Source organism: Vicugna pacos, chromosome X (genome assembly GCF_048564905.1).
Source record: "Vicugna pacos chromosome X, VicPac4, whole genome shotgun sequence".
Taxonomy (NCBI): domain Eukaryota; kingdom Metazoa; phylum Chordata; class Mammalia; order Artiodactyla; family Camelidae; genus Vicugna; species Vicugna pacos.
Window position 1 is genome coordinate 90,535,756 of NC_133023.1, and position 13,510 is coordinate 90,549,265.

General features: G+C 46.3%; 1 long non-coding RNA gene across 1 annotated transcript in view; it reads right to left on the reverse strand.

Moving 5' to 3' along the window:
• LOC140691930 (uncharacterized) overlaps positions 1-987 on the reverse strand; it is a 67,182-nt gene extending 66,195 nt beyond the window's left edge. The window contains exon 1 of the long non-coding RNA XR_012067544.1: positions 845-987. This is a non-coding gene — a long non-coding RNA (uncharacterized lncRNA). The remainder of the gene's footprint in view (positions 1-844) is intronic.
• Positions 988-13,510: the final 12,523 nt, after the last annotated feature.

A 13,510-nucleotide genomic window follows, 5' to 3' on the forward strand; every position in this document is an offset into this window, starting at 1 on the left:
TTCTGTAGAGAGTATGCTGGGCCCTTCTTGGTTGCCTTCTTCCTGTTTTGTGTGAAGACAGGTGGGGACCACAGTACTGAGAGGGGCCGGAGTGAGAAGCCAGCTCCACTGATACCCCCTCTCCCTTCGTCCCTTCCTGTTCCAGGAGAATCTTGCTCTCAATCTGAAAGGCTTAGAGGATTCTCTCTGCATAGGTAAGGACTTAAGCTAATAGTGGCTCAATATGCTGCCCCCTCTCTAGGTTTTGCAGTTACATAGAAGCCCCTTTAACTTGAAAAAAAGATCCTCAATGTGCCTAGAAGAGCATGCAAGCAGATAGCAGGGGCTTTCTGGGCCTTCAACAGGCCAAGTTGGCATGGGAAGGAGACAACTTTTACCCCTCATAGTCCGTGACACTCTGTTTTACCTCCTTGTAAATTTTGCCTTGAACTCTGGGCCCTGGGCAAACCCACTCAACCCTACCTGGCACTCTCCTCTCCAGTTCTACACCTGGAGTACCCCTCACACCTGAATAAGCAGGTTAGTCCTCAAGCTCCATGCTCCTTCACCCACATCTCCCAGCTGAGCCCTGAAATAGGCCCCCTCCTGGCTCTGCACTTAACTAACCAAGAGCAGATTAACCTGAACAGTTAAGCCCTCTCCACAACTGTTTACTGAGGGCTAAGGTGTTAATGTGTTCTCCCTCCTGCCACCCAACAGGACTGCAATTCTCCAAGCACACTGGTCATGTCCAGAGTCTGTATGGCTGACACCTCTTCTCTGAGCCTGGACCACTGAAACCAACCCCCCCACCCTGTTGTCTGCAAATCAAATTCTCTTTTCCAAAGGACCAGCTGAACTGTACCTGCCTCCAGGAAGCTTCCCACAGTGTCTCAGGTGAAGTCATCTTCCCTCCGACTTGGGTTTACAGCACTTAGTAATCCCTTTTTGAGGGCCTCCATGCACATTCTGCCTGGCATAAAAATTAGTTGCTGGCTTGCTGCTCTCCTATGGGACAGACGTAACCTTCTTGTGGACAAGGAGTGCTTCCACTTCATTTTATACTTTGGGTTTTGAACATACACAAAGGAGTGCATTGTACAGTGAACTCCCATCACCTAGATTCCACAACTATCAAGATTTTGCCACATTTGTTTCTATTTCATGTTTGTATCCCCCAGCTCACACAAACAGTGCCTAGCACTGCCTTGAACAGCTCTTTCAACAAAAGAGCTAGGGCTTGGTGGGAAATGGTGGGAATTTAGGCTTGCAGAGTGGGCTCCTGGGGGTGACGTGGGCTGGGGGAGTGGGTAACTAATATAAAAAGTTGTCTATATGAAAGCGAATATATGTATGTATATGTATGAGTCAAACATTATGCTGTACACCAGAAATTGACACAACATTGTAAACTGACTATACTTCAGTTTTAAAACAATGCAAAAAAAAAAAAGTTGTCCATGCTTGAGTAGCTATTATGAGCCAGGCGCTTTATAGGTGATCTCATTTCACTCTCACCTTATGCGGTAGGTACTGGTATCTTGATTTTACAGATGAAGAAGTGAGACTCCAAGAGGTGAAAGGACTTACCTAGGCCCCCCAGACGGACAATGGCAGAGTTGGGACTTGAATCCAAGTCCTGTGCCTTTCTCACTATGCCATGCAGCCTGTCTCAAAGAGTGCCCAGCAGGCTGCTGCCTGCTATGCTTCAGTTTTACACAGTACAAGACATGCTTTGTGTGTGTCCTTGCAGAATAGCATGCACGTAAACAGGCATACACACCCACCCAGCACCCAGCATGTTCACAGTAGGATTGTAAAGTAGTTACACTGATTTTTGTCTGTAAGATCAGTATCTTCATCTTATAAATCACCCCTTAGTCCTGCAAGCATAGAAACCAGAGGGGGTGCCAGGGGGCAGAGGGCTGAACTGTGTATATGTGCGTGCCTTTGTGTGTGTGTGTGTAATTAGGGGGGCCTACCCTACTATCTCAGGGCCGCAGTGTTCTCAAAAGGGAAACAAAGTCTCTTCCCTGGATCCCACCAGTACAGAACATTCTCTTCAGATTTCCATAATGACCTTGCACCTTCCTCTAAGGTCCTAATGCCTCCCTCAGTAAACCTTGTTCTTTGCAGCCTTTGTTCTTTTGCACCACCCTCCACCCAACAGGGATTCAGATTCATAGTGTTCCTCTAGCCTGAGATACCCTCCCCACCACTCTCCATACCTAAATTCTCCAAGTCAAGGTTCAGGACTCACCTCCTCCCAGAAGCCTTCCTTGACTCTGCCCACCTCTCAACTTTCTCTTCCAGTCTGATTTTTTCTTTTAACCTGAATTTTGATGATCTGTTCTCTTGCCTTGTTCTCTAACCGTTCCTTATAAGCTAGTTCCTTGCCCACACTGTAAGTCTGTTGAGCTCACAGTTTTGGCTACAGAAAAATAAAGAAAAGTCTTTCAAGAAAGACATGTAGTCAGCTTCCTTTTTCTTCCCATGGTCCTCTTGCTTCTTCCATGCTGTCACTTGGGTTTCTAGCTTTGCTGCCACTGGCATATTTTCTACAAAGATCAAGAGGTAAAAAGGAGATTCACATATTTACCTTGATCTCTTTTTACTTTTTCATTCTTGTCTTTCATTTGCTCAGGTGGGCAGAGGGCTAACTGGGGTCTGAAAAGCCTTAAATCACAGAAAATTCATCTTGAAGCTACTCTCTAGCTTTGAGGGTCATTTTTTTCCCCTAAGCATTTGTGGGAGAGGAAACAAAATCTATTGGGCGTGTTAATACCTGCAACACTACGTCCCATTTCCCTCCCCTTTATCTACTTCACCTCTGCCTCTCCTCCTCCCTCTCCCCCCAAACCGCCCCAACACACACACACACACACACACACACACATACAAACTACAGCTAGAAAGAGACAGCTCATTTTCCGGATTTCAGGAGCTCCGAGTGGGGAAGTGCTAGAAAACAACGTTCCAGAGACTCAGAGGTGGAGCCATCTCATGCCACCAAAGGAATTCTTTCCATTTGGCAAAATGCTGGACATTGAGGGGTCGCCTTAATCTTTGAGCAGTGATGTTGGGATAGGTTTCCTCTGCCAGTCCAGGGAGGATGGAGAGGCAAGGGTTGAGCCCCCTTCCTTCCTCCCAGCACCACCCCTGGAAATTTAAGTTGAGGGAGGCGGGGAGAAGTGTCCTAGCCCTTAAAAAGTCCTAAGCTAAATGTCCAGCCTTCCAGTGCCTGTCAGTAAAGACACCAAATGGATAACGACTCTCTTAGGATGACAGGTGCCTCTCTCCCAGCTGAGCTTGAAACTAGAGATGCTTCAACAATGTTGTACCCCATTCTGTCTTATGCATGCTCCCGTATCCCCCCAGGAGGCGGGGCCAGGGAGTTTATCGCGGCCCCATTGTACAGATAGGGGGAACTGAGACCCGAGGAAACATGACCAGTCCAATCATCTCACAGGAAGAGAAATTCCTTTTCAGCTTTGGGGACCTCCTTATCCCCGCGGGGAGTGTCAGTCCCCTCCGCTGGGGTTCCCAGCACGGAGGACTTCTGACAGCTTCCGGGAATGAAGGTGAAGAGAGGATGGTCCGTTCCTTCCTGCCACTCCAATTCCTTTAAGCAGGCATCGCGGGTCGCATCTTTTCCCTGGATCTCGTCTGGCGCTCCTCAGCAGCTCTCAACACGCCCCGCCCCTGCGCCCCGCCCCTGTTTCCCAAAGACCTTTCAAGAACCGCCCTTCGCTGGGCCACTCCCTTCCCTCAGCCAACTCTAACTCTGGGACCCAGGGAAAGGCCTCTGGGCCTGGCCCTTTTGAGCAAGAAGGCTGAGGGCCCCAAATAGCCACACGGACTGGCGAGAGAGATGTTCTCAAGAGAAGCCAGACCCTCCGCAAGTTAGAACGCTGGTTCTGAGTATCCTCCATCCGAGCCCTGGACTTGCCCTTGTCTTTCTAGTTAAAAGATGCCTGCCTGCCTGCCAGCCTGCCTGTAAGAAAACGCTGCCCTTGACCCTCCCGGGGAGGAGGTTGCATCGATTCACGTTCTGCCCCTGTCCCCCTTTCCACCACACAGATTTGTAGGATTGGGGGGTGGGGTGGAGAAAAGTCTCCTTGTGCAACACACATCCAAATTCAACCTCCAGCCAGGGTTGGGGAAATTGGTCTGTATGTGGAGTCAAGGGGTCCACTGAGGCCCGGACTAATGCAGGAGTGTTCAGTCTGCAGCCAGTGTCAGGGCAGATGTTTCATCTTTGGGGCCTCCAATTAAGAATGTCTAGTTATGCTCCCTGGGAGGAACTGGGTTTCACTGAGGTCCCTTCTTCCAAGAGGCAGTGAAAGGTCCCTAGACTTGGCCTCAGGGAGGCTTGACTTCTGGTCTTGGCTCACACACTCATTTTCTGTGTGGCTGGCCTTAAGCAAGTCACTTCTCTTCTTTGATCCTGGGTTTCTTCATCTAAAAAATGGGATCTGTCTTAGTCTCTAAGGTTCCATCTAGTTTTGAGAATGTACTACTTTGGGTCTGTGAGAATATTTAAAAAAAAAGTCTGTCCTATTGATCTTGTAGGGTTAAAAAGAAGACAATGTAAAGGAAAAGAACCCCAAAAAAGAAAAATACCAAAGAAAAATGAAATACGATTTTTCTTCCATTAAAAATATTATAAAAGTGACACATGCTCATTGTAAAAATTTTAAAAATACAAGAAACTGTAAAAGTCATAAAAAAATTTGTAATCCTACCACATAGTTTACCATCATTAACATTCCAGTCTTTTATTTGTATTTTACTATATATTTTCAATAAAATGGAATCATGCTATATATAACTGGTTTGTAACCTGCATTTTTCATATAAAATGTATATTGCATTTTTCTAAGTCATTAAATATTCTTTGAAAATGAAAACATGATTTTTAAAGACTTCATTGTATTCCATTCATTTAATGTGCCATAACTGATTTATCCAATCTTTTGTTGGGTATTTAGATTATTTAGCCTTTTTTCATCATTATAAATATAATTTCTTATGAACATCATTTGTGAACATGTGATTTTACGAACAAATGGATCAACAGGTATGCATATTAAAATTTTATGATGGAAACTTTCAAACATATACAAGAGTAAAATAGTTTATCAACCCTTCGTGTACCCATCTCCTAGTTTCAATAATTATCAACTGATGGCCAATCTTTTTTCATCTACACCCCCATCTTTCCTGCCAATGGATTATTTTGAAGCAAATCCTGTACATCATGTAATTTTGGTATGCGTATTTTTAATATTCTGACACACAGAACCAAACTAACTTATTAAAAGATTTAACTAGTTTACACTCCCACCAGAGTGTTCATGCCAGCTTTATTCACAATAACCTAGTCACCACAAACTGGAAGCAAATCAAAATGACTATCAACAGGTGAATAATTTTTTAATGGTATATTTATTACAATGGAATACCATTCAGCAATGCAAAGAAATAAACTACAGTATAGGTAATGACATGGATGAATACCAAAAACATCCTGAGTGAGAGAAACCAGACCAAAATACTGTATACTGTATAATTCCATTATATAAAATTCTAGAAAATACAAACAAAACTATAGTGACAGAAAGCAGATCCATGGTTACTTGGGGACATAGATAGGGGAAGAGATAGATTGTAAAAAGGAAAGTTTTGGATGTGATGGATATGTTCTGTGTCTTGATTGTGGCAGTGGTTTTATGGGTGGATATATATATATATATATATATATATATATATATATATCTCAAAACTCATTAAATTGTATGATATAAATGTACATTAATTATAGCTAATTTATCCCTCAATCAAGCTGATTTTTAAAATATGCTTCCCTAAACTCTTACCACAGAGTATTATCTAAATAGATATTATTAAAATAAATTAAAATATATACATATATATTTGCCAACTGGATGGGTAAAAGATTCTACTTCACTATCTGAATATTTGAATTTGCACTTCTTTAGCAATACTAAATATTTTTCCTAGTTTATTGGTCATTAGTATTTCTTGTTTTGTGAAGTGCCAACTCATGCCTTTGCCTAGCTTTCTAATGAAACACAATTTTTCTTCCATTAAAATATTATAAAAGTGGCACATGCTCATTGTAGAAATTTTAAAAATACAAGAAACTGTAAAAATCATAAAAAATTTGTAATCCTACCACATAGTTTACCATCATTAACATTAACAATGAGTTGTTTATTCTGTTCTTGTGGACTTGTAAGACTTCTTTATGTATCAAAGATACTTAAACTTTGTAAATACTCCTTGCCTGTAGGCCATCTAATATTACTTGTGGTGTTATTATTTTTTAAACACAGAAGTTTTACATTTTTCCATAGCCAATTCTATATTTTCACATCCTTTATTGTTTCTTCATAAAGACTTTCCCTATTCTCAGGACCAGAGGAATAGTTCCCTATTTTCTTCTAGGTTGCTTATGGTCTTATTATTCACCATTCTTTTCCACTCTGGAGCAGAGTGAACAAGTGCAAGCAACAGCTCTGGCTTCTGGCGTCAAATGGAGCTGAGACCAAAATCAGCTCCACCCCTTACTTACTAGCCCTGTGACCAAGGGCATCTTCAACTTCTTCCTCTATAAAACAGGGATAATAATAATTTCCAACTTACAGGGTGGTTTTCAGGATTAAATGAAATAATATATGTAAAGAGTCTGTAGAGCAATGAGGGTGCCATCTCTGGCTGGAAGGGTGGAAATAAGACTGGCATCCAGAGAGTCCTTAAGGAACCCCTAGTCCAGGCTCAGGGGGCTGGCTAGGGAGTGGAGAGAGAAGATGGTGAGGGGAATCTGTACAGCAAATTGATAGTGCTCAAGAAATGTAAGCAACTGTATTTGGACATTTTGCATTTGGGTTGCTCAGTATTCAAGCACCTTGATGATTTGAAGCAAATCCCAAGACACACAAAGGTAGATATTCCCTCCCTCTACTTATCAGCAGCTAGGTAGCAGGGATGTGGCCCAGGGTCTGCCAGTCAGATGCGCTCTTTCCCTCTGCACTTTGAAACTTGAGTGGTACAGCACTGCAGGGGAGAATAACGATTATTCCTGGAGGTCTCAGCAGCCAGACATCCAGATGAGCAGTGGCAAGTCTCCGGAGGGGACCATGCAGTCACAGCATCCTGAGCAAGCCAGTCCTGTGCCATGATCCTGACCATGCCTGCTTCCCCTGCTTCCTACCCTTTTCGAGAGGCTGGTTATTTAACCCAGTCACAGTCACAGTGAGATTCCCAGCAGCCTTCCAACAAACTCCTTTTCCACTTCAGTAGTTAGAGTCAGAGTCTGTGGTTTGCAACCAAGACCCTGACTGATCAGGCTACTATGATTTAACTCTGTAATTTACTTTGGTGGATGGCATGAGGTGCTAACTTTTCCCCCTAAATAATCAGATACCCTCAAACTGTTTGTTAAATAATCTATTCTCTTCCCACTGATTTGAAGTGGGTGACATTTTCCACCAAATGAATTCTTGCCCTTGGGACTGTCCCATTGACTAGAATTCCATGTCTTTCCTAGCACCCCAGAGGGTTTTTCATTTTCTTCTCCCCAGGGGAGGTCTCCTGTTTTAGAACCCCAGACTCCCTGCTTCATACTGAACACTCTGTTTATCTAGGGGTTTCCCTGTTTTTAAGCTGGAGCACTGCATTCAGAAACATGTCTGCTGGCTTTAAGGCTCCCCACAGCAAGCCATATATTTGACAATTCCAGCCCCAATTTGAAGAAACTCCGAGGGGTTAGAGGGGCTCATCTAATGAAAAAAAGAAATGACCCAAGACAAGCACCCCCTCCTACTACACCCCCTCACTGGCTCCTTATTCTGCATAATTCTTATTCTCATCTGTGGCAACACACAGAGAGAAGGGGACCTACTAAGCTTCCTCTAGACACAGGAGCTTGAGCTGGCCCTCCTGAGACCTGCTAGTGGCAACAGTGCTTGCCTCCTGGCCCACTTTCCTGGTGAAATCAAAACTGAGGTTGTAGTGGGGGAGGGTATAGCTCAAGTGGTAGAGCACATGCTTAGCATGCATGTAGGTCCTGGGTTCAATCCCCAGTACCTCCCCCCAAAATAAATAAACCTAATTACCTACCCTCCCTCCTGCCAAAATAAAATAAATAATACCAAAAAAGCCACCAAAACCCTGAGGTTGTAGAGCAGTGGAGGTGCCATCTCTGGCTAGAAGGGTGGAAAAGGATTGGCATCCAGAGAGTCCTCCAGGAACCCACAGCCCAAGCTTAGGGGGTAGGCTGGGGAGTGGGGAGAGGCAAAGATGGTGAAGGAGTGGGTGAGAGGGTCCTTTGAGGCAGGGGGTTCTGTTGGGTTGTGTTGAGTTATAACACGGTACCACAAGGCCTGAGAGTGTCTGGCTGTCAATGAGTATATGGAAGGGCAGACACTAGTGGAAATGCCCAAATGAAAGGACCAATCCATGTCTCAGGAAATAACTGGACCTGAATGTGGGGGGTGGGAAACAGGTGGTTCCATAATTGTCTTCAGCAAAGACATAGTACTGCTGGGGTGGACATGGGTACAGAATAAAGGAGACAGTAGACCTGGGAGCTTTTACTTATTTTATTTATTTATTTCTTATTTCCCAGCTTTATTGAGAAATAATTGACATATAACCTGGGAGCTTTTAAACAGCAACAGGAATCTACACAATGGGCTATTATATGGTCACTAAAATGATGTTTACAAGGATCTTTTTAATAACAAGGAAATTCTTATTATAATTTTAAGTAAAAATTTAAAAAGGCAAACTATAAAATGGTATATTGAGTGAATCACAAACTGTATGGGAAGACTATGCATTTTTAAAAAGACTGGAAGGAAATGCACCAAAATGTTAACAGCAATTGATAGTCTTTGGATGGTAGTTATTCAATAATACTAGATACAGGCAAGCTATCAAGGACCTATTAAGTACCAGGTCCTGTGCTTGGCGTTTTACTTACATAAATTATCCCATGTCTTTGCACACCAACTCTGTGAGGCAATTACTCCCACTTCACAGGTGAGCAAATTGAGTCTATCAGAGGCTAACTAGCTAAAATCCGCACAGCTCCAAAGTGGCCTAATTTAAAATTATTGAGGGGGAGAGTATAGCTCAAGTGGTAGAGCACATGCTTAGCATGCATATAGGTCCTGGGTTCAATCCCCAGTACCTCCTCTAAAAATAAATAAATAATACATGGACCTAATTACCTCCCTCTACCTAAATAAATAAATAAAATCTTTTTAAAAATTAATGATTAAAAATTATTTCAGCTTTTCTCTATTTTTCGAATTTTTGATAATGAACATGTGCTTTCTACCTTTCCCAACTGTCCTTTTCTTCAATTAATTAATCCTTCTTGGATTAGGAACAAAGGGAAGCATTCTCTTCTGCTCCTTAGAATTTGTGATTTCTTTCTCAGTAGAGCAGAAGCTCCTGGTGGGGAGGGACTCAGTCCCCAGTCCTGAACAGAGAGGGGCACACAGCAATGTGGAATAGATGTTTGTAGAATAAAGGACTGAATGAAGGAACAAATGAGTAACAGTCAGGAGAAAGTCCATTGTGGTGATACTAATGCGTTGTATCTAAAAGGTGTTTGGGGAAGGGACAGCTTTTTCATCAGAATATTGAGAACGGTGCCATTAGGTCTATAGCCGTCCTATGAGACTCAGGTTCCCTTGCCAGCCATGTCTCAAAGTGATATCCCTACTCTTGGGAATTCCATGTGCTGGGCCTACCACCCAAGGCTTGTAGCTACCATATCCTTCCTCCCACTGAAATACTACTGTGTTCATCAGGCCCCAGCTCCTAGCAGGCTGGAGCGGGGAGGTCTAAGGTCTGGGAGATGCTGGAATCTCAGAGGACCCTGGAAGCCCCTGAGGATAACAGGGAATTGACTGTATTTTGCAAGCTGAAAAGGATAACAGATAAAGGAATTCACATGATTAATATGCCGGTAAGAAAGGCCGAGCATAGCCAAGGAACACCTGACCTGCTCACAGGGACCTGGAATCTGGATTTGGAATCCTTGCCCAGTGACTCCAATGATGAGAGGGGAGGGCAGGGCTGAAGCAAACCTCTTGGTGCCCCTGGTCCAGACTCATCAGTGGGTTGCCATCTCCTATCCATGTGGGGCAGGGGGACAGGCGACAGGATACTGATTTCATTTCCTCCTGGCCCGCACTTCCCCAGTGGAAAAAAAAGTGGGCTGAGGAAAGTTTTCATTGAACTGGTAGCACTTTGGAAAATTATAGCCAATTTCCAGTAATCAGCATGAACAAGGGGCCAGCAGTAGGGCCTGCAATTAGATAAAGAAAAACAGCGATGTTTACAATCCAATTTGTTTTAAAACAACAGATTTACCTTTATAATTATGAACCAGTGCAGGTTCCTGCTAGAAGGAGCTAGCCTGTGCTCCAGCCCTTCTGCTCAGAATAATCCCTCCATCTGCACATACATCCCCCAGACTCCAGAGCTCTCTCCTCAGCCTTCAAGGCCTTGTTCAAATCCTTCCTCCAAGAAGTCTTGCAGTTCCTCAGGTCATTTCTCCTTCCTCCATACTCCCTCTAGCACTTTCCTAGCGCTGGGTAGAGCCCTTTTCATAGTCACCTCTGCCCGTCTGACTACGACCTCCTCCTCCTCTGGAGCAGAAGCTCCCGGAAGGAAGGTCACAGCCTTTCAGCTTGCTGTCCATCTAAGCAGGCCCCTGGACGCAGCACAGTGCCTGGCACAGTGGACTCCTCCCCCAAGCCTCATTCCTTGTTGCCCAATGGACGACAATGCCTATCGGGGGTTCCAACTCCCAGTGGACTTGGTCTGGAAGCTCTAACGTCTGGAAGATTTCGAATTTCCAGGGCCCTGGGGAAACAGGGGATACACAGGCCCTGCGGATAACAGGGAGTTGCTCTTATTTTGCAAGCCAGGAAGGAGTATTTACCAGGCCCAATTACATCTGATTTTGTCGTTCCAGGAGTAGGGAAGCGTCAAGCCTAGCTCCACGGGCAGAGTGAGGCAACGAGGGGAATAAAGAGCTCCTTCCACGGGGTGGACGGGGTCACCGGGCTCCCCAAGTGTGAGACCAGGGAGTTGAGGCTGCTGAGGGAAGGGAAAGGGAGGGGGAGACTCGGGGCCGTGCTGCCCTCCCTGCCGCTCCTCCTCTCGCTGCCGTCCCCGCCGGCCTCCCTCTTGGGCTCTTTGTCTGTCGGTCGGTCTGTCTGTCGGCTCTCTCTAGCGCTGGCTCTCTGGCGCTCGCTCGCTCTCGCTCTCGCTCTCTCTCTCTCTCTCTCTCTCTCTCTCTTTCCCCTCGGTTCACGTGACCGACTGCTCTCAACGGCTCCGATCACCTCTTCCTGAGGCAGCACCTTTCGGTTGGTAACAGGAGACACTCGGGTGTTGGGGGCAGGATGGGTTTCCTTCCTCCGCTTTTTCCTCCTCGCCTTCTCGGGCAGCTCCGGCCGCTCCTCTCCGCTCGGCCTCCGGCCCTCCACCCCTCCAGCCTCTCCCAGCCCCCATAGTGCTCGCTCCCTCTCCTCTTCCCTCCCCCTCCCTTCTCCCCCCACCACCGCCACCTCGCTGGGGCCTCCCTCCTCCCCCGATGCCAGCCCTCTTTGGGGAGGGGGCTTCTGCGCGGGGGACAGACAAAAGGGCCTGGACGGACTCCGGGGGCACCCCTCTGCAGCTCCTCACCACGTGGCCCCTCCCTCTGCAGGCGGCGTGCAGCTCTCCACCACCCCTCAACCAGCCAGAGGTCTGGGGAGTTAGGGCCCCCGAGGCATCATCCTTTCCGGGCCTCAGTTCGCGCCAATTGCTCCGCCGCGGGTGCTGAGCCTCCGGGCGCCTCGAATACCAAGGATTGTACCGGGCGCGGGTGGGGGAGACGCTCCGAAGACCGAGGCAGCGCTCTCGGTTCCCAGGCTGGGGAACTGCCTGCGTTACCGGGGAGACTAGGACCCCACCGTCGGAAGGCTTCTGGTCCTAAGGGGCTGATAACAAGGTCTCCAACCTCGGGGAGCCGGAGTCTGATGGCAGAGACTCAGTCTCCCTCCCATTTGCAGTACAAACTCAATAAAAAAGGATGACTCCAAAAGGGTGATGAAAGTGCCCTATGAAAGCAGAGCTGGACCTACATATTCTCGAACTTCTGGCAGAACCAGATTGTGTTTCCCTGCCCATCTTGGCCAGCACTGAGCGAACTGCTGCTCCGCAGCCTACCAACCCCCGCCTCCAAAATTTGGAATTAAAAGTGAACTCTCTCATTCCATACCAGGGTAATATTTTAAACAAAGGCCATTTTAAGATGGAAGTTATCAAGTAAATCAGGCAAAACATTTTCAAACTGCCTCACTGTAAATACACACTTAGCCGGTGGCTAGAGCCATGGAACTAGCCTGGCCCTAGATACGATGGGCATGTGTTTAGAGCCTAAGGAGGGACGGTTATCCCTGAGCCCCCCAGCTGACCACTTAAAACCATTTTAGTCAATAAAGCTAAATTCCCTCAGGGGATACTTCCTGTGGCCAGAGCCGAGCTTGCTGCACCTCAGGCATATCCCAAGCCAATCCTGATAACAATTACCCAAATGCTGGGAGGGGAGGGGTGCTCAAAAGAATTCCATCTCTCCAGGATCTTAGGGAGGGACTTGAGCTGAGAAGTGCCCCAGGTTTGATAGGTAACAGGCAGAAGAGTACTTACTTGGGACAAAACTTAAGAATGGTCACCACAGCTACAATTTATTGAGTACTTAAAAAGCGCCAAGTACATAGTACACATCATATTTAACCCAATAACAGTCTCGTGTGGTAGGTACTGTTATTATCCTGGTTTAACAGACAAGGGAACCATAGCTCAGAGAAGGTAACTTGAAGAGGTCACACAGCTGGTTAGTGGCAGAGCTGGGTTTGGAATCCAGGTCTGGCCAACGCCCAAATCCAGGCCCTCAACTACTCACTATACTATCTCACCCCTTTCCCACAGGGAGTGATTCTAAAACTCTCCCAGAAGGAACGGGGAGAATCATGGGCCAGGGCACAGTCTTGCTGGAAATTGGCCGGCCACCAAAATGTGGAGGGGTCAACAGCTGCCCTAGGTCACCGCACTGGTGTTGTAAATGCCACAGATTCCCAAATAAAAGTCCAGACCCCTAGATTCCTAACCTAGAATCCAAAGAAGGCATCCTATCTGCCCATCCCCAGAGAAATCGTCCCACTTCCGGTTTCTGCTTTTCTGGGTAGTGGGGAGATTTGCAGGATGCCAGGCCTGGAGTGAGCTTCTAGGAGGCAGTGTTATGGGGGGTGGGGGTGGGCTTGATAATGGACCCCCATTGCCCTACCCCCAGTCCTCCCTGGAGGGAGGACAAATAGGCCCATTGATTCGAAATTCTCCCAGAGGGCATTAGAGTAATGACTCTGGACTGTGTGATGCCTACACCCCCTTTGACCTCCCGACTGACCCCTGCCCTGGGAGGTTCCAAAGGCCACAAATC